This window comes from Pseudophryne corroboree, chromosome 10 (genome assembly GCF_028390025.1).
Source record: "Pseudophryne corroboree isolate aPseCor3 chromosome 10, aPseCor3.hap2, whole genome shotgun sequence".
NCBI classification, from domain to species: Eukaryota; Metazoa; Chordata; class Amphibia; order Anura; family Myobatrachidae; genus Pseudophryne; species Pseudophryne corroboree.
The window spans coordinates 35,271,407-35,288,997 of record NC_086453.1 but is presented as its reverse complement, the minus strand read 5'-3'; the positions used below and the strand labels follow the sequence as shown (position 1 = coordinate 35,288,997).

At 47.9% G+C, this 17,591-nt stretch overlaps 1 protein-coding gene across 1 annotated transcript in view; it reads left to right on the top strand.

Annotated features, from left to right (window-relative positions):
• Positions 1 to 17,591, top strand: part of LOC134965901 (phospholipase A2 inhibitor NAI-like) — a 112,233-nt gene that overhangs the window by 9,681 nt on the left and 84,961 nt on the right. The gene's annotated exons all lie outside the window — the stretch shown is intronic.

Sequence of the window (17,591 nt, the reverse complement as noted above, 5' to 3'; positions counted from 1 at the left end):
ACATCCGTGACTTGATCCCGGCAATAAAAAATGTGTTACACATTTCTGACATTAACCCAAGTACCTCTAAAAATGGGTTTTATGTTTGGGGAGAAAAGGCAGGCAGTGTTTTGTTCCCCCATCAGATGAGTGAATGAAGTGTGTGATAAAGCGTGGGTTCCCCCGATAAGAAACTGGTAATTTCTAAAAAGTTACTGATGGCGTACCCTTTCCCGCCAGAGAATACGTTACGCTGGGAGATATCCCCTAGGGTGGATAAGGCGCTCACACGGTTGTCAAAAAAGGTGACACTGCCGTCTTAGGATACGGCCACTTTGAAGGTACCTGTTGATAAAAAGCAGGAGGCTATCCTGAAGTCTGTATTTACACACTTAGGTACTATACTGAGACCTGCAGATCGTGCTGCTGCAGCGTGGTCGGTGACCCTGTCAAACAGGGATACAAGTTTGTTAACATAAGAACATATTAAAGACGTCGTCTTATATATGAGGGATGCACAGAGGGATATTTTGCCGGCTGGAATCCAAAATTAATGTAATGTCCATTCTGTCAGGAGGGTATTAGAGACCTGTCACTGGACAGGTGATGCTGACTTTAAAAGACGCATAGAGATTCTGCCTTATAAGGGTGAGGAATTATTTGGGGATGGTCTCTGGGACCTCGTATCCACAGCAACAGCTGGGAAGAAAATTTTTTACCTAAGGTTTTCTCACAGACTAAGAAAGCACTGTATTATCAGGTACAGTCCTTTCGGCTTCAGAAAAGCAAGCGGGTCAAAGGCGCTTCCTTTCTGCACAGAGACAAGGGAAGAGGGAAAAAGCTGCACCAGTCAGCCAGTTCCCAGAATCAAAATTCTTCTCCCGCTTCCTCTGAGTCCACTGCATGACGCGGGGGCTCCACAGGCGTAGCCAGGTATGGTGGGGGGCCGCCTCAAAAATTTCAACGATCAGTGGGCTCGCTCACAGGTGGATCCCTGTTTCCTTCAAGTAGTATCTCAGGGGTACAAGCTGGAATTCGAGATGTCTCCCCCCCGTCGTTTCCTCAAATCTTCCTTGCCGACAACTCCGTCAGGCAGGGAGGCTGTGCTAGAGGCAATTCACAAGCTGTATTCCCAGCAGGTGATAGTCAAGGTGCCCCTACTTCAACAAGGACGGGGTTACTATTCCACACTGTTTGGGGTACCGAAACCGCACGGTTCGGTGTGACCCATTTTATATTTAAAATACTTGAACACATACATAAATAAAAAAAATAAAAAAATTCAAGTTCAAGATGGAATCGCTCAGGGCGGTTATTGCAAGCCTGGACGAGGGGGATTACATGGTATCCCTGAACATCAAGGATGCTTACCTGCATGTCCCCATTTACCATCCTCACCAGGAGTACCTCAGATTTGTGGTACAGGATTGCCATTACCAAGTCCAGACACTGCCGTTTGGACTGTACACGGCACAGAGGGGTTTTTGTTAGTCGGGGTAGCACTATCTCGGAAAGTTCTACAACAGCACGGTTGGATTCTAAACATTCCAAAGTCACAGCTGGTTCCTACGACACGTCTACTGTTCCTGGGGATGGTTCTGGACACAGAGCAGAAAAAAGTGTTTCTCCCGGAGGAGAAAGCCAAGGAGCTGTCATCTCTAGTCAGAGACCTCCTGAAGCCGAAACAGGTATCGGTGCATCATTGCACGCGAGTCCTGGGAAAAATGGTAGCTTCCTACGAAGCAATCCCATTCGGCAGGTTCCATGCAAGAACTTTTCAGTGGGACCTGTTGGACAAGTGGTCCGGATCGCATCTTCAGATGCATCGGCTGATAACCCTGTCTCCAAGGACCAGGGTATCTCTACTGTGGTGGCTGCAGAGTGCCCATCTTCAAGAGGGCCGCAGGTTCGGCATACAGGACTGGGTCCTGGTGACCACGGATGCCAGCCTTTGAGGCTGGGGGGGCAGTCACACAGGGAAGAAACTTCCAGGGACTTTGGTCAAGTCAGGAGACTTCCCTACTCATAAATATTCTGGAACTGAGGGCCATTTACAATGCCCTGAGTCAGGCAAGGCCTCTGCTTCAAAACCAGCCGGTACTGATCCAATCAGACAACATCACGGCAGTCGCCCATGTAAACAGACAGGGCGGCACAAGAAGCAGGATGGCGATGGCAGAAGCCACAAGGATTCTCCGATGGGCGAAAAATCACGTGTTAGCACTGTCAGCAGTGTTCATTCCGGGAGTGGATAACTGGGAAGCAGACTTCCTCAGCAGACACGATCTACACCCGGGAGAGTGGGTACTTCATCCAGAAGTCTTCCAACTGATGGTAAACCGTTGGGAAAGGCCACAGGTGGACATGATGGCGTCCCGCTTAAACAAAAAACTAGAGAAATATTGCGCCAGGTCAAGAGACCCTCAGGCAATAGCTGTGGATGCTTTAGTGACACGGTGGGTGTACCAATCGTTTTATGTGTTCCCCCCTCTGCCTCTCATACCAAAGGTACTGAGAATAATAAGAAGGTGAGGAGTAAGAACGATACTCGTGGTTCCGGATTGGCCAAGAAGAGCTTGGTACCCAGAACTTCAAGAAATGATATCAGAGGACCCATGGCCTCTACCGCTCAGACAGGATCTGCTACAGCAGGGGCCCTGTCTGTTCCAAGACTTACCGCGACTGCGTTTGACGGCATGGCGGTTGAACACCGGATCCTAAAGGAAAAGGGCATTCCGGAGGAAGTAATTCCTACGCTGATTAAAGCTAGGAAAGAAGTAACCGCAAACCATTATCACCGTATTTGGCGAAGATATGTTGCGTGGTGTGAGGCCAGGAAGGCCCCAACAGAGGAATTTCAGCTGGGTCGATTTCTGCACTTCCTACAGTCAGGAGTGACTATGGGCCTAAAATTGGGTTCCATTAAGGTCCAGATTTTGGCTCTGTCGATTTTCTTTCAGAAAGATCTGGCTTCACTGCCTGAAGTTCAGACTTTTGTAAAGGGAGTGCTGCATATTCAGCCCCCTTTTGTGCCTCCAGTGGCACCTTGGGATCTCAACGTGGTGTTGAGTTTCTTAAAATCACATTGGTTTGAACCACTTAAAACCGTGGATCTAAAATATCTCACGTGGAAAGTGGTCATGTTATTGGCCTTGGCTTCGGCCAGGCGTGTGTCAGAATTGGCGGCTTTGTCATGTAAAAGCCCTTATCTGATTTTCCATACGGATAGGGCGGAATTGAGGACTCGTCCCCAGTTTCTCCCTAAGGTGGTATCAGCTTTTCACTTGAACCAACCTATTGTGGTGCCTGCGGCTACTAGGGACTTGGAGGATTCCAAGTTACTGGACGTAGTCAGGGCCTTGAAAATGTATGTTTCCAGGATGGCTAGAGTCAGGAAAACTGACTCGCTATTTATCCTGTATGCACCCAACAAACTGGGTGCTCCTGCTTCTAAGCAGACTATTGCTCGCTGGATTTGTAGCACAATTCAGCTGGCGCATTCTGCGGCTGGACTGCCGCATCCTAAATCAGTAAAAGCCCATTCCACAAGGAAGGTGGGCTCATCTTGGGTGGCTGCCCGAGGGGTCTCGGCTTTACAACTTTGCCGAGCTGCTACTTGGTCAGGGGCAAACACGTTTGTAAAATTCTACAAATTTGATACCCTGGCTGAGGAGGACCTTGAGTTCTCTCATTCGGTGCTGCAGAGTCATCCGCACTCTCACGCCCGTTTGGGAGCTTTGGTATAATCCCCATGGTACTTTCGGAGATCCCAGCATCCACTAGGACGTTAGAGAAAATAAGATTTTACTTACCGGTAAATCTATTTCTCGTAGTCCGTAGTGGATGCTGGGCGCCCATCCCAAGTGCGGATTGTCTGCAATACTTGTACATATTTATTGTTAACAAAAGGGTTATTGTTGAGCCATCTGTTGAGAGGCTCAGTGTTTTCATACTGTTAACTGGGTATAGTATCACGAGTTATACGGTGTGATTGGTGTGGCTGGTATGAGTCTTACCCGGGATTCAAAATCCTTCCTTATTGTGTCAGCTCTTCCGGGCACAGTATCCTAACTGAGGCTTGGAGGAGGGTCATAGTGGGAGGAGCCAGTGCACACCAGGTGACCTAAAGCTTTCTTTAGTTGTGCCCAGTCTCCTGCGGAGCCGCTATTCCCCATGGTCCTTTCAGAGTTCCCAGCATCCACTACGGACTACGAGAAATAGATTTACCGGTGAGTAAAATCTTATTTGTTCCTGCCAGTATACGTTCGGACTGTCTGACGTGCCTACTTGGATGCGGTCACTCATGAAATCCTCCACCATTCTTTCAATGGTGAGAGAATCATATGCAGTGACAGTAGACGACATGTCAGTAATCGTTGGCAGGTCCTTCAGTCCGGACCAGATGTCAGCACTCGCTCCTGACTGCCCTGCATCACCGCCAGCGGGTGGGCTCGGAATTCTTAGCCTTTTCCTTGCACCCCCAGTTGCGGGAGAATGTGAAGGAGGAGATGTTGACGGGTCACGTTCCGCTTGACTTGACAATTTTCTCACCAGCAGGTCTTTGAACCTCTGCAGACTTGTGTCTGCCGGAAAGAGAGATAGAAAGTAGGTTTTAAATCTAGGATTGAGCACGGGGGCCAAAATGTAGTGCTCTGATTTCAACAGATTGACCACCCATGAATCCTGGTTAAGCGAATTAAGGGCTCCATCCACAAGTCCCATATGCCTAGCGGAATCGCTCTGTTTTAGCTCCTCCTTCAATGTCTCCAGCCAGGGGCGGATCTAGAACAAAATGACAGGGGGGGCACCACGATAGGGAAAGGCAGGCGGGCGGGCATGGGGGTGGGGGTTTGGTCTTTGGATGTGTAGCTGCAGGATTTACAATGTACGGTGACTTCCGCAAGGCACCTTCTGCTACATAAACCCCGAAGCAACACCCTGTATTTTTTGCATGAAGCATACAGAAATTATCAGACTAGGCCATCACCCGGTCTTATAGGCCCTACACACTGGGCGATATCAAACATATGAACAATCTTGTTCATTAATGAACAAGATACCGTTCATATCTTTGAGTGTGGAGGCTCCAGCGATGAACGATGTGCGGCTCCGCGCTCGTTCATCGCTGGTCCCCCGTTGGCTGTGCATGCAGGCCAATATGGACGATTACGTCCATATTTGCTTGCCCTTCTATGGAGCCGTGTGACGGGGGAAGTGAAGAAACTTCACTCCCCCCGTCACTGCCCCCCCCCCCCCCCCGCTGTTGAGTCGCTCGTCGGCCGTATCTGCTGTCGGGCAGCTCGGCGGCGGATCGATAAATGTGTAGGGCTCTTTATTGTAGAGGGGCCAACACCACGCCTAGGGTGAGCACAATCATATGTCCCAACCTGTTGTGGAACTACAAATCACAGCCGGAAGTTTGCATTGTCCATGCTGGGATAAGTAGTTCCACAGACTGGGATAACCCTCAAACAAAATTGTGACTGTCCGACTCTCACCTTCAATCTCGCGGCTGTGCTGGGGAGTGTACTCCAGGGTCCAGAGGGAATGCAGGATCGTGGCCCAGTGCTCTGTCACCTCCTTGCGGTCCTGGCCGTGATGTTAGTGAAGCAGGTGTTGCCGTGGCCGGACCTGCCGAGCACCCTGGGGCTAGGAGGGGGGAGCTGCAGAGAGGCCGGCTGGCTGTGGGCCGGGGAGCACTTGGGTGAAGGCAGCCCGAACAGCTTCTTCCCCGCTGCTTCTCGTGGGGGCAGCGCTGGAGACACCAGCTACGCTAAGCTCCAGCTTCTGCTCCGGAGATACAGCGGCGGTGAAAGTAATAACCTGGGCTGGCAGCTTTATTGGGCAGGTGGGCGGTGAGCGGCGGGTGGTAGTGAGCGGCGGCCAGCAGGCATCAGAGTGACGCTGATTTCAGCAGCGCCCTCACAGGTCCGGCGCTCAACGCGGCTGCTTTTGCCGGGCCTGGTAACGCGCTGCTAGTGTAGCCCTGCTGAGCCTCCTGCCGGCATGTACACCACAGCGGTACTTGCAGCTAGTGATCCTAAATGACAGGGGGGGCACGTGCCTGGGTGCCCCCCCCCTGGATCCGCCACTGTCTCCAGCTTCTTCTGCAAAAGCCTGATGAAAAGAATGACCTGACTCATGCTGGCAGTGTCTGAACTGACTTCACGTGTGGCAAGTTCAAAGGGTTGCAGAACTTTGCACAACGTTGAAATCATTCTCCACTGCGCTTGAGTCAGGTGCATTCCCCCTCCTTTGCCTATATCGTGGGCAGATGTATAGGCTTGAATGGCCTTTTGCTGCTCCTCCATCCTCTGAAGCATATAGAGGGTTGAATTCCACCTTGTTACCACCTCTTGCTTCAGATGATGGCAGGGCAGGTTCAGGAATGTTTAGTGGTGCTCCAGTCTTCTGTACGCGGTGGCTGAATGCCGAAAGTGGCCCGCAATTCTTCGGTCCACCGACAGCATCTCTTGCACGCCCCTGTCGTTTTTTAAATAATTCTGCACCACCAAATTCAAGGTATGTGCAAAACATGGGACGTGCTGGAATTTTCCCAGATGTAATGCACGCACAATATTGCTGGCGTTGTCCGATGTCATAAATCCCCAGGAGAGTCCAATTGGGGTAAGCCATTCTGCGATGATCTTCCTCAGTTCCCGTAAGCGGTTTTCAGCTGTGTGCCTGTTATGGAAAGCGGTGATACAAAGCGTAGCCTGCCTAGGAACGAGTTGGCGTTTGCGAGATGCTGCTACTGGTGCCGCCGCTGCTGTTCTTGCTGCGGGAGGAAATACATCTACCCAGTGGGCTGTCACAGTCATATAGTCCTGAGTCTTTTTAGGACACTGGTGACTCTTTTTCTGAGGTCTGTGTACATTTTCGGTATCGCCTGTCTAGAGAAATGGAACCTAGATGGTATTTGGTAACGGGGACACAGTACCTCAATCAAGTCTATAGTTGCCTCTGAATTAACGATGGATACCGGAACCACATTTCTCACCGCCCAGGCTGCCAAGGCCTGAGTTATCTGCTTTACAGCAGGATGACTGCTGTGATATTTCATCTTCCTCGCAAAGGACTGTTGGACAGTCAATTGCTTACTGGAAGTAGTACAAGTGGTGTTCCGACTTCCCCTCTGGGATGACGATCGACTCCCAGCAGCAACAACAGCAGCGCCAGCAGCAGTAGGCGTTACACTCAAAGATGCATAGGAGGAATCCCAGGCAGGAGAGGACTCGTCAGACTTGCCAGTGACATGGCCTGCAGGATTATTGGCTTTCCTGGGTAAGGAGGAAATTGACACTGAGGGAGTTGGTGGTGTGGTTTGCAGGAGCTTGGTTACAAGAGGAAGGGATTTAGTGGTCAGTGAACTGCTTCCGCTGTCATCCAAAGTTTTTGAACTTGTCACTGACTTATGATGAATGTGCTGCAGGTGATGTATAGGGTTAACGTCCTTACCCCTACATATTACAGCTTGACAAAGGCAACACTCGGCTTGACACTAGAGATGAGCGCCTGAAATTTTTCGGGTTTTGTGTTTTGGTTTTGGGTTCGGTTCCGCGGCCGTGTTTTGGGTTCGAACGCGTTTTGGCAAAACCTCACCGAATTATTTTTGTCGGATTCGGGTGTGTTTTGGATTCGGGTGTTTTTTTCCAAAAACACTAAAAAACAGCTTAAATCATAGAATTTGGGGGTCATTTTGATCCCAAAGTATTATTAACCTCAAAAACCATAATTTACACTCATTTTCAGTCTATTCTGAATACCTCACACCTCACAATATTATTTTTAGTCCTAAAATTTGCACCGAGGTCGCTGTGTGAGTAAGATAAGCGACCCTAGTGGCCGACACAAACACCGGGCCCATCTAGGAGTGGCACTGCAGTGTCACGCAGGATGTCCCTTCCAAAAAACCCTCCCCAAACAGCACATGACGCAAAGAAAAAAAGAGGCGCAATGAGGTAGCTGTGTGAGTAAGATTAGCGACCCTAGTGGCCGACACAAACACCGGGCCCATCTAGGAGTGGCACTGCAGTGTCACGCAGGATGGCCCTTCCAAAAAACCCTCCCCAAACAGCACATGACGCAAAGAAAAAAAGAGGCGCAATGAGGTAGCTGACTGTGTGAGTAAGATTAGCGACCCTAGTGGCCGACACAAACACCGGGCACATCTAGGAGTGGCACTGCAGTGTCACGCAGGATGTCCCTTCCAAAAAACCCTCCCCAAACAGCACATGACGCAAAGAAAAAAAGAGGCGCAATGAGGTAGCTGTGTGAGTAAGATTAGCGACCCTAGTGGCCGACACAAACACCGGGCCCATCTAGGAGTGGCACTGCAGTGTCACGCAGGATGTCCCTTCCAAAAAACCCTCCCCAATCAGCACATGATGCAAAGAAAAAGAAAAGAAAAAAGAGGTGCAAGATGGAATTATCCTTGGGCCCTCCCACCCACCCTTATGTTGTATAAACAAAACAGGACATGCACACTTTAACCAACCCATCATTTCAGTGACAGGGTCTGCCACACGACTGTGACTGATATGACGGGTTGGTTTGGACCCCCCCCAAAAAAGAAGCAATTAATCTCTCCTTGCACAAACTGGCTCTACAGAGGCAAGATGTCCACCTCATCTTCACCCTCCGATATATCACCGTGTACATCCCCCTCCTCACAGATTATCAATTCGTCCCCACTGGAATCCACCATCTCAGCTCCCTGTGTACTTTGTGGAGGCAATTGCTGCTGGTCAATGTCTCCGCGGAGGAATTGATTATAATTCATTTTAATGAACATCATCTTCTCCACATTTTCTGGATGTAACCTCGTACGCCGATTGCTGACAAGGTGAGCGGCGGCACTAAACACTCTTTCGGAGTACACACTTGTGGGAGGGCAACTTAGGTAGAATAAAGCCAGTTTGTGCAAGGGCCTCCAAATTGCCTCTTTTTCCTGCCAGTATAAGTACGGACTGTGTGACGTGCCTACTTGGATGCGGTCACTCATATAATCCTCCACCATTCTATCAATGTTGAGAGAATCATATGCAGTGACAGTAGACGACATGTCCGTAATCGTTGTCAGGTCCTTCAGTCCGGACCAGATGTCAGCATCAGCAGTCGCTCCAGACTGCCCTGCATCACCGCCAGCGGGTGGGCTCGGAATTCTGAGCCTTTTCCTCGCACCCCCAGTTGCGGGAGAATGTGAAGGAGGAGATGTTGACAGGTCGCGTTCCGCTTGACTTGACAATTTTGTCACCAGCAGGTCTTTCAACCCCAGCAGACCTGTGTCTGCCGGAAAGAGAGATCCAAGGTAGGCTTTAAATCTAGGATCGAGCACGGTGGCCAAAATGTAGTGCTCTGATTTCAACAGATTGACCACCCGTGAATCCTTGTTAAGCGAATTAAGGGCTGCATCCACAAGTCCCACATGCCTAGCGGAATCGCTCCGTGTTAGCTCCTCCTTCAATGCCTCCAGCTTCTTCTGCAAAAGCCTGATGAGGGGAATGACCTGACTCAGGCTGGCAGTGTCTGAACTGACTTCACGTGTGGCAAGTTCAAAGGGCATCAGAACCTTGCACAACGTTGAAATCATTCTCCACTGCACTTGAGACAGGTGCATTCCATCTCCTATATCGTGCTCAATTGTATAGGCTTGAATGGCCTTTTGCTGCTCCTCCAACCTCTGAAGCATATAGAGGGTTGAATTCCACCTCGTTACCACTTCTTGCTTCAGATGATGGCAGGGCAGGTTCAGTAGTTTTTGGTGGTGCTCCAGTTTTCTGTACATGGTGCCTGTACGCCGAAAGTGTCCCGCAATTCTTCTGGCCACCGACAGCATCTCTTGCACGCCCCTGTCGTTTTTTAAAAAATTCTGCACCACCAAATTCAAGGTATGTGCAAAACATGGGACGTGCTGGAATTGGCCCAGATTTAATGCACACACAATATTGCTGGCGTTGTCCGATGCCACAAATCCACAGGAGAGTCCAATTGGGGTAAGCCATTCCGCGATGATCTTCCTCAGTTGCCGTAAGAGGTTTTCAGCTGTGTGCGTATTCTGGAAAGCGGTGATACAAAGCGTAGCCTGCCTAGGAAAGAGTTGGCGTTTGCGAGATGCTGCTACTGGTGCCGCCGCTGCTGTTCTTGCGGCGGGAGTCCATACATCTACCCAGTGGGCTGTCACAGTCATATAGTCCTGACCCTGCCCTGCTCCACTTGTCCACATGTCCGTGGTTAAGTGGACATTGGGTACAGCTGCATTTTTTAGGACACTGGTGACTCTTTTTCTGAGGTCTGTGTACATTTTCGGTATCGCCTGCCTAGAGAAATGGAACCTAGATGGTATTTGGTACCGGGGACACAGTACCTCCAACAAGTCTCTAGTTGGCTCTGCAGTAATGATGGATACCGGAACCACGTTTCTCACCACCCAGGATGCCAAGGCCTCAGTTATCCGCTTTGCAGTAGGATGACTGCTGTGATATTTCATCTTCCTCGCAAAGGACTGTTGAACAGTCAATTGCTTACTGGAAGTAGTACAAGTGGGCTTACGACTTCCCCTCTGGGATGACCATCGACTCCCAGCGGCAACAACAGCAGCGCCAGCAGCAGTAGGCGTTACACGCAAGGATGCATCGGAGGAATCCCAGGCAGGAGAGGACTCGTCAGGCTTGCCAGTGACATGGCCTGCAGGACTATTGGCATTCCTGGGGAAGGAGGAAATTGACACTGAGGGAGTTGGTGGGGTGGTTTGCGTGAGCTTGGTTACAAGAGGAAGGGATTTACTGGTCAGTGGACTGCTTCCGCTGTCACCCAAAGTTTTTGAACTTGTCACTGACTTATTATGAATGCGCTGCAGGTGACGTATAAGGGAGGATGTTCCGAGGTGGTTAACGTCCTTACCCCTACTTATTACAGCTTGACAAAGGGAACACACGGCTTGACACCTGTTGTCCGCATTTCTGGTGAAATACCTCCACACCGAAGAGCTGATTTTTTTGGTATTTTCACCTGGCATGTCAACGGCCATATTCCTCCCACGGACAACAGGTGTCTCCCCGGGTGCCTGACTTAAACAAACCACCTCACCATCAGAATCCTTCTGGTCAATTTCCTCCCCAGCGCCAGCAACACCCATATCCTCCTCATCCTGGTGTACTTCAACACTGACATCTTCAATCTGACTATCAGGAACTGGACTGCGGGTGCTCCTTCCAGCACTTGCAGGGGGCATGCAAATAGTGGAAGGCGCATGCTCTTCACGTCCAGTGTTGGGAAGGTCAGGCATCGCAAACGACACAATTGGACTCTCCTTGTGGATTTGGGATTTCAAAGAACGCACAGTTCTTTGCGGTGCTTTTGCCAGCTTGAGTCTTTTCAGTTTTCTAGCGAGAGGCTGAGTGCTTCCATCCTCATGTGAAGCTGAACCACTAGCCATGAACATAGGCCAGGGCCTCAGCCGTTCCTTGCCACTCCGTGTGGTAAATGGCATATTGGCAAGTTTACGCTTCTCCTCCGACAATTTTATTTTAGGTTTTGGAGTCCTTTTTTTTCTGATATTTGGTGTTTTGGATTTGACATGCTCTGTACTATGACATTGGGCATCGGCCTTGGCAGACGACGTTGCTGGCATTTCATCGTCTCGGCCATGACTAGTGGCAGCAGCTTCAGCACGAGGTGGAAGTGGATCTTGATCTTTCCCTAATTTTGGAACCTCAACTTTTTTGTTCTCCATATTTTATAGGCAGAACTAAAAGGCACCTCAGGTAAACAATGGAGATGGATGGATTGGATACTAGTATACAATTATGGACGGACTGCCACGGTTAGGTGGTATAAAAAAACCACGGTTAGGTGGTATATATTGTAATACAATTATGGATGGACGGACTGCCTGCCGAGTGCCGACACAGAGGTAGCCACAGCCGTGAACTACCGCACTGTACACTGGTTGATAAAGAGATAGTAGTATACTCGTAACAACTAGTATGACTGACTATGACGGTATAAAGAATGAAAAAAAAACCACGGTTAGGTGGTATATATTGTAATACAATTATGGATGGACGGACTGCCTGCCGAGTTCCGACACAGAGGTAGCCACAGCCGTGAACTACCGCACTGTACACTGGTTGATAAAGAGATAGTAGTATACTCGTAACAACTAGTATGACTGACTATGACGGTATAAAGAATGAAAAAAAAACCACGGTTAGGTGGTATATATTGTAATACAATTATGGATGGACGGACTGCCTGCCGAGTTCCGACACAGAGGTAGCCACAGCCGTGAACTACCGCACTGTACACTGGTTGATAAAGAGATAGTAGTATACTCGTAACAACTAGTATGACTGACTATGACGGTATAAAGAATGAAAAAAAAACCACGGTTAGGTGGTATATATTATAATACAATTATGGATGGACGGACTGCCTGCCGACTGCCGACACAGAGGTAGCCACAGCCGTGAACTACCGCACTGTACACTGGTTGATAAAGAGATAGTAGTATACTCGTAACAACTAGTATGACACTATGACGGTATAAAGAATGAAAAAAAAACCACGGTTAGGTGGTATATATTATAATACAATTATGGATGGACGGACTGCCTGCCGACTGCCGACACAGAGGTAGCCACAGCCGTGAACTACCGCACTGTACACTGGTTGATAAAGAGATAGTAGTATACTCGTAACAACTAGTATGACACTATGACGGTATAAAGAATGGAAAAAAAACCACGGTTAGGTGGTATATATTATAATACAATTATGGATGGACGGACTGCCTGCCGACTGCCGACACAGAGGTAGCCACAGCCGTGAACTACCGCACTGTACACTGGTTGATAAAGAGATAGTAGTATACTCGTAACAACTAGTATGACACTATGACGGTATAAAGAATGAAAAAAAAACCACGGTTAGGTGGTATATATTATAATACAATTATGGATGGACGGACTGCCTGCCGACTGCCGACACAGAGGTAGCCACAGCCGTGAACTACCGCACTGTACACTGGTTGATAAAGAGATAGTAGTATACTCGTAACAACTAGTATGACACTATGACGGTATAAAGAATGAAAAAAAAACCACGGTTAGGTGGTATATATTATAATAATACAATTATGGATGGACGGACTGCCTGCCGACTGCCGACACAGAGGTAGCCACAGCCGTGAACTACCGCACTGTACACTGGTTGATAAAGAGATAGTAGTATACTCGTAACAACTAGTATGACTATGACGACGGTATAAAGAAAGAAAAAAAAATACCACGGTTAGGTGGTATATAATTATACAATTATGGATGGACGGACTGCCTGCCGAGTGCCGACTGCCGACACAGAGGTAGCCACAGCCGTGAACTACCGCACTGTACTGTGTCTGCTGCTAATATAGACTGGTTGATAAAGAGATAGTATACAACAATATACTACTATACTGGTGGTCAGGCACTGGTCACCACTAGTCACACTGGCAGTGGCACTCCTGCAGCAAAAGTGTGCACTGTTTAATTTTAAATTAATATAATATTATGTACTCCTGGCTCCTGCTATAACAACCTGCAGTGCTCCCCAGTCTCCCCCACAATTATTATAAGCTTTTATACATTGATGTGCAGCACACTGGGCTGAGCTGAGTGCACACAGACTGAGTCACACTGTGTGACTGCTGTGTATCGTTTTTTTCAGGCAGAGAACGGATATAGCAGAGAACGGATATATTAAATAAAAGTTAACTTAACAACAACTGCACTGGTCACTGTGGTAAACTCTGTCTGCACAATCTCTCTCTCTCTCTCTCTCTCTCTTCTAATCTATTCTAATGGAGAGGACGCCAGCCACGTCCTCTCCCTATCAATCTCAATGCACGTGTGAAAATGGCGGCGACGCGCGGCTCCTTATATAGAATCCGAGTCTCGCGAGAATCCGACAGCGTCATGATGACGTTCGGGCGCGCTCGGGTTAACCGAGCAAGGCGGGAAGATCCGAGTCGCTCGGACCCGTGAAAAAAAAAGTGAAGTTCGTGCGGGTTCGGATTCAAAGAAACCGAACCCGCTCATCTCTACTTGACACCTGTTGTCCGCATTTGTGTTGAATTAATTCCACACCGAAGAGCTAATTTTTTTTATATTTTGACCAGGCATGTCAATGGCCATATTCGTCCCACGGACAACAGGTGTCTCCCCGGGTGCCTGACTTAAACAAACCACCTCACCATCAGAATCCTTCTTGTCAATTTCCCCCCCAGCGCCAGCAACACCCATATCCTCATCCTGGTGTACTTCAACAGTGACATCTTCAATTTGACTATCAGAAACTGGACTGCGGGTGCTCCTTCCAGCACTTGCAGGGGGCGTGCAAATGGTGGAAGGCGCAAGCTCTTCCCGTCCAGTGTTGGGAAGGTCAGGCATCGCAACCAACCAAATTGGACTCTCCTTGGGGATTTGTGATTTAGAAGAACGCACAGTTCTTTGCTGTGCTTTTACCAGCTTAAGTCTTTTCATTTTATTAGCGAGAGGATGAGTGCTTCCATCCTCATGTGAAGCTAAACCACTAGCCATGAACATAGGCCAGGGCCTCAGCCGTTCCTTGCCACTCCGTGTCGTAAATGGCATATTGGCAAGTTTACGCTTCTCATCAGACGCTTTCAATTTAGATTTTTGGGTCATTTTACTGAACTTTTGTTTTTTGGATTTTACATGCTCTCTACTATGACATTGGGCATCGGCTTTGGCAGACGACGTTGATGGCATTTCATCGTCTCGGCCATAACTAGTGGCAGCAGCTTCAGCACGAGGTGGAAGTGGATCTTGATCTTTCACTATTTTAACCTCCACACTTTTGTTCTCCATTTTTTAATGTGTGTAATTATATGCCAGTATCAATAGCAATGGCCTACTACTATATATACTGCGCACAACTAAAATGCACCACAGGTATAGAATGTAGATGGATAGTATACTTAATGATGACACAGAGGTAGGCACAGCAGTGGCCTTCCGTATCGTACTGCTATATATAGTATACTGGTGGACACTGTGTCGGCAAACTGCAAAACTAAAATGCACCACAGGTATAGAATGTAGATGGATAGTATACTTAATGACAACACAGAGGTAGGCACAGCAGTGGCCTTCCGTATCGCACTGCTATATATAGTATACTGGTGGACACTGTGTCGGCAAACTGCAAAACTAAAATGCACCACAGGTATAGAATGTAGATGGATAGTATACTTAATGACAACACAGAGGTAGGCACAGCAGTGGCCTTCCGTTTCGTACTGCTATATATAGTATACTGGTGGACACTGTGTTGGCAAACTGCAAAACTAAAATGCACCACAGGTATAGAATGTAGATGGATAGTATAATTAATGACAACACAGAGGTAGGCACAGCAGTGGCCTTCCGTATCGCACTGCTATATATAGTATACTGGTGGACACTGTGTCGGCAAACTGCAAAACTAAAATGCACCACAGGTATATAATGTAAATGAATAGTATACTTAATGATGACACAGAGGTAGGCACAGCAGTGGCCTTCCGTTTCGTACTGCTATATATAGTATACTGGTGGACACTGTGTTGGCAAACTGCAAAACTAAAATGCACCACAGGTATAGAATGTAGATGGATAGTATACTTAATTACAACACAGAGGTAGGCACAGCAGTGGCCTTCCGTATCGTACTGCTATATATAGTATACTGGTGTTCACTGTGTCGGCAAACTGCAAAACTAAAATGCACCACAGGTATAGAATGTAGATTGATAGTATACTTAATGACGACACAGAGGTAGGCACAGCAGTGGCCTTCCGTATCGTACTGCTATATATAGTATACTGGTGGACACTGTGTCGGCAAACTGCAAAACTAAATGCACCACAGGTATAGAATGTAGATGGATAGTATACTTAATGACAACACAGAGGTAGGCACAGCAGTGGCCTTCTGTATCGTACTGCTATATATAATATACTGGTGGTCACTGTGTCGGCAAACTGCAAAACTAAAATGCACCACAGGTATAGAATGTAGATGGATAGTATACTTAATGACGACACAGAGGTAGGCACAGCAGTGGCCTTCCTTTTCGTACTGCTATATATAGTATACTGGTGGACACTGTGGGGTAAATTTACTAAGCTCCCGATTTTGACCGAGATGCCGTTTTTTCATCAAAGTGTCATCTCGGTAATTTACTAAACTCAAATCACGGCAGTGATGTGGTCATTCGTAATATTTTGGAAGTTCAAGGTAAAAATCACGAATGAATACACCATCGGTCAAAATACGCCTGTTTAGATATGAATCTCGGTCATTTACTAACCATTCGTAATTGTAATTTCTGCCGTGAAAATGCATTTGCGGCCGCGAAAAAATACAAATCGTAAAAAATTCCTAAAAAAAAACGCGCCAGCATTTGAAAAGCGTGTTTACATGTGTACTCAATTATCCATTACTCACACCTGAATGTTTGGCCCTATAAAAGTGTTCCAGGCACATTTTGAATTTCTCTCACTCTGAAATGGCGGCTGTGGTGTGTGCCAATGAATTTATGTTTGCTGTGGGATACCTTAGACTGCTCCATGAGGCTTCCAGGAATCAGGCCCAGGTAAGTGAACATGGTCAACAGGTTGTCCAGGTGCCGCGGAGGCTGCGCCAGCCTCGTTTTTTTAGAGGGCGTTTAAACTTAAACGCATTGTCCGATGATAGGGTCATACAGATGTTCCGCCTAAATAGAACCAACATTTTCCACCTGTATGACCTTGTCAAACTGGGCCTAGACCCTGAGACAGCACGCTCTCGCTCTGTCTCAGGCCTACACAAACTCCTGGCTGTGTTACACTTTATGGCTACTGGGAGCTTCCAGGCTGTGGCAGGCGACGTGATTGGTATCTCACAGCCCACCTTTTCTAGATATTTGAATCAGGTGAGACTAAAAATACATAGGCGGTTATGTCTAAGTGTTGCTTCTGTAAGTACAAACAACACAGTATTGTATAGAATATCTAACATGACACTCACCTTAGCTTGTTTAATGTCCACTCAGGTTTTGGATGTCTTGGATCCACATATTAATGCCTCAATCTGCTTCCCTACCGAGGAGTCGGAGTGGCGTGCTGTCAGGGTAGCTTTCTATGAGCTTGCTGGCATGCCCAATGTGCTGGGGGCCATAGATTGCACACACGTTCAGCTGAGATCACCTAGGGGCCGCCAATACATATATACGAATAGACATCTGGCCCAATCAACTAATGTCCAGGTGGTCTGTGATGCAAACTTTAAAATTATGAGTGTTGTTGCAGGTTACCCTGGTGGCTGCCATGACTCCTTCATCCTCAGTCAGTCATCGCTCTTTGATAAATTTGAGGCCGGACAAATGCCTGATGGCTGGCTGTTGGGTATGTTTAAAATGTTTTGTGTGTATGTCTTTTAACCACAAACTCTAGTTTTGAGTAGGGGAAAGAATAATCTAACACATGTACTAATGTTGACTATATCTGTTTTTCAGGTGATGGGGGTTACGGCTGCTACTCTTGGCTCCTTACTCCATTGTCCCAACCTGATTCTCCTGCTGAACACAG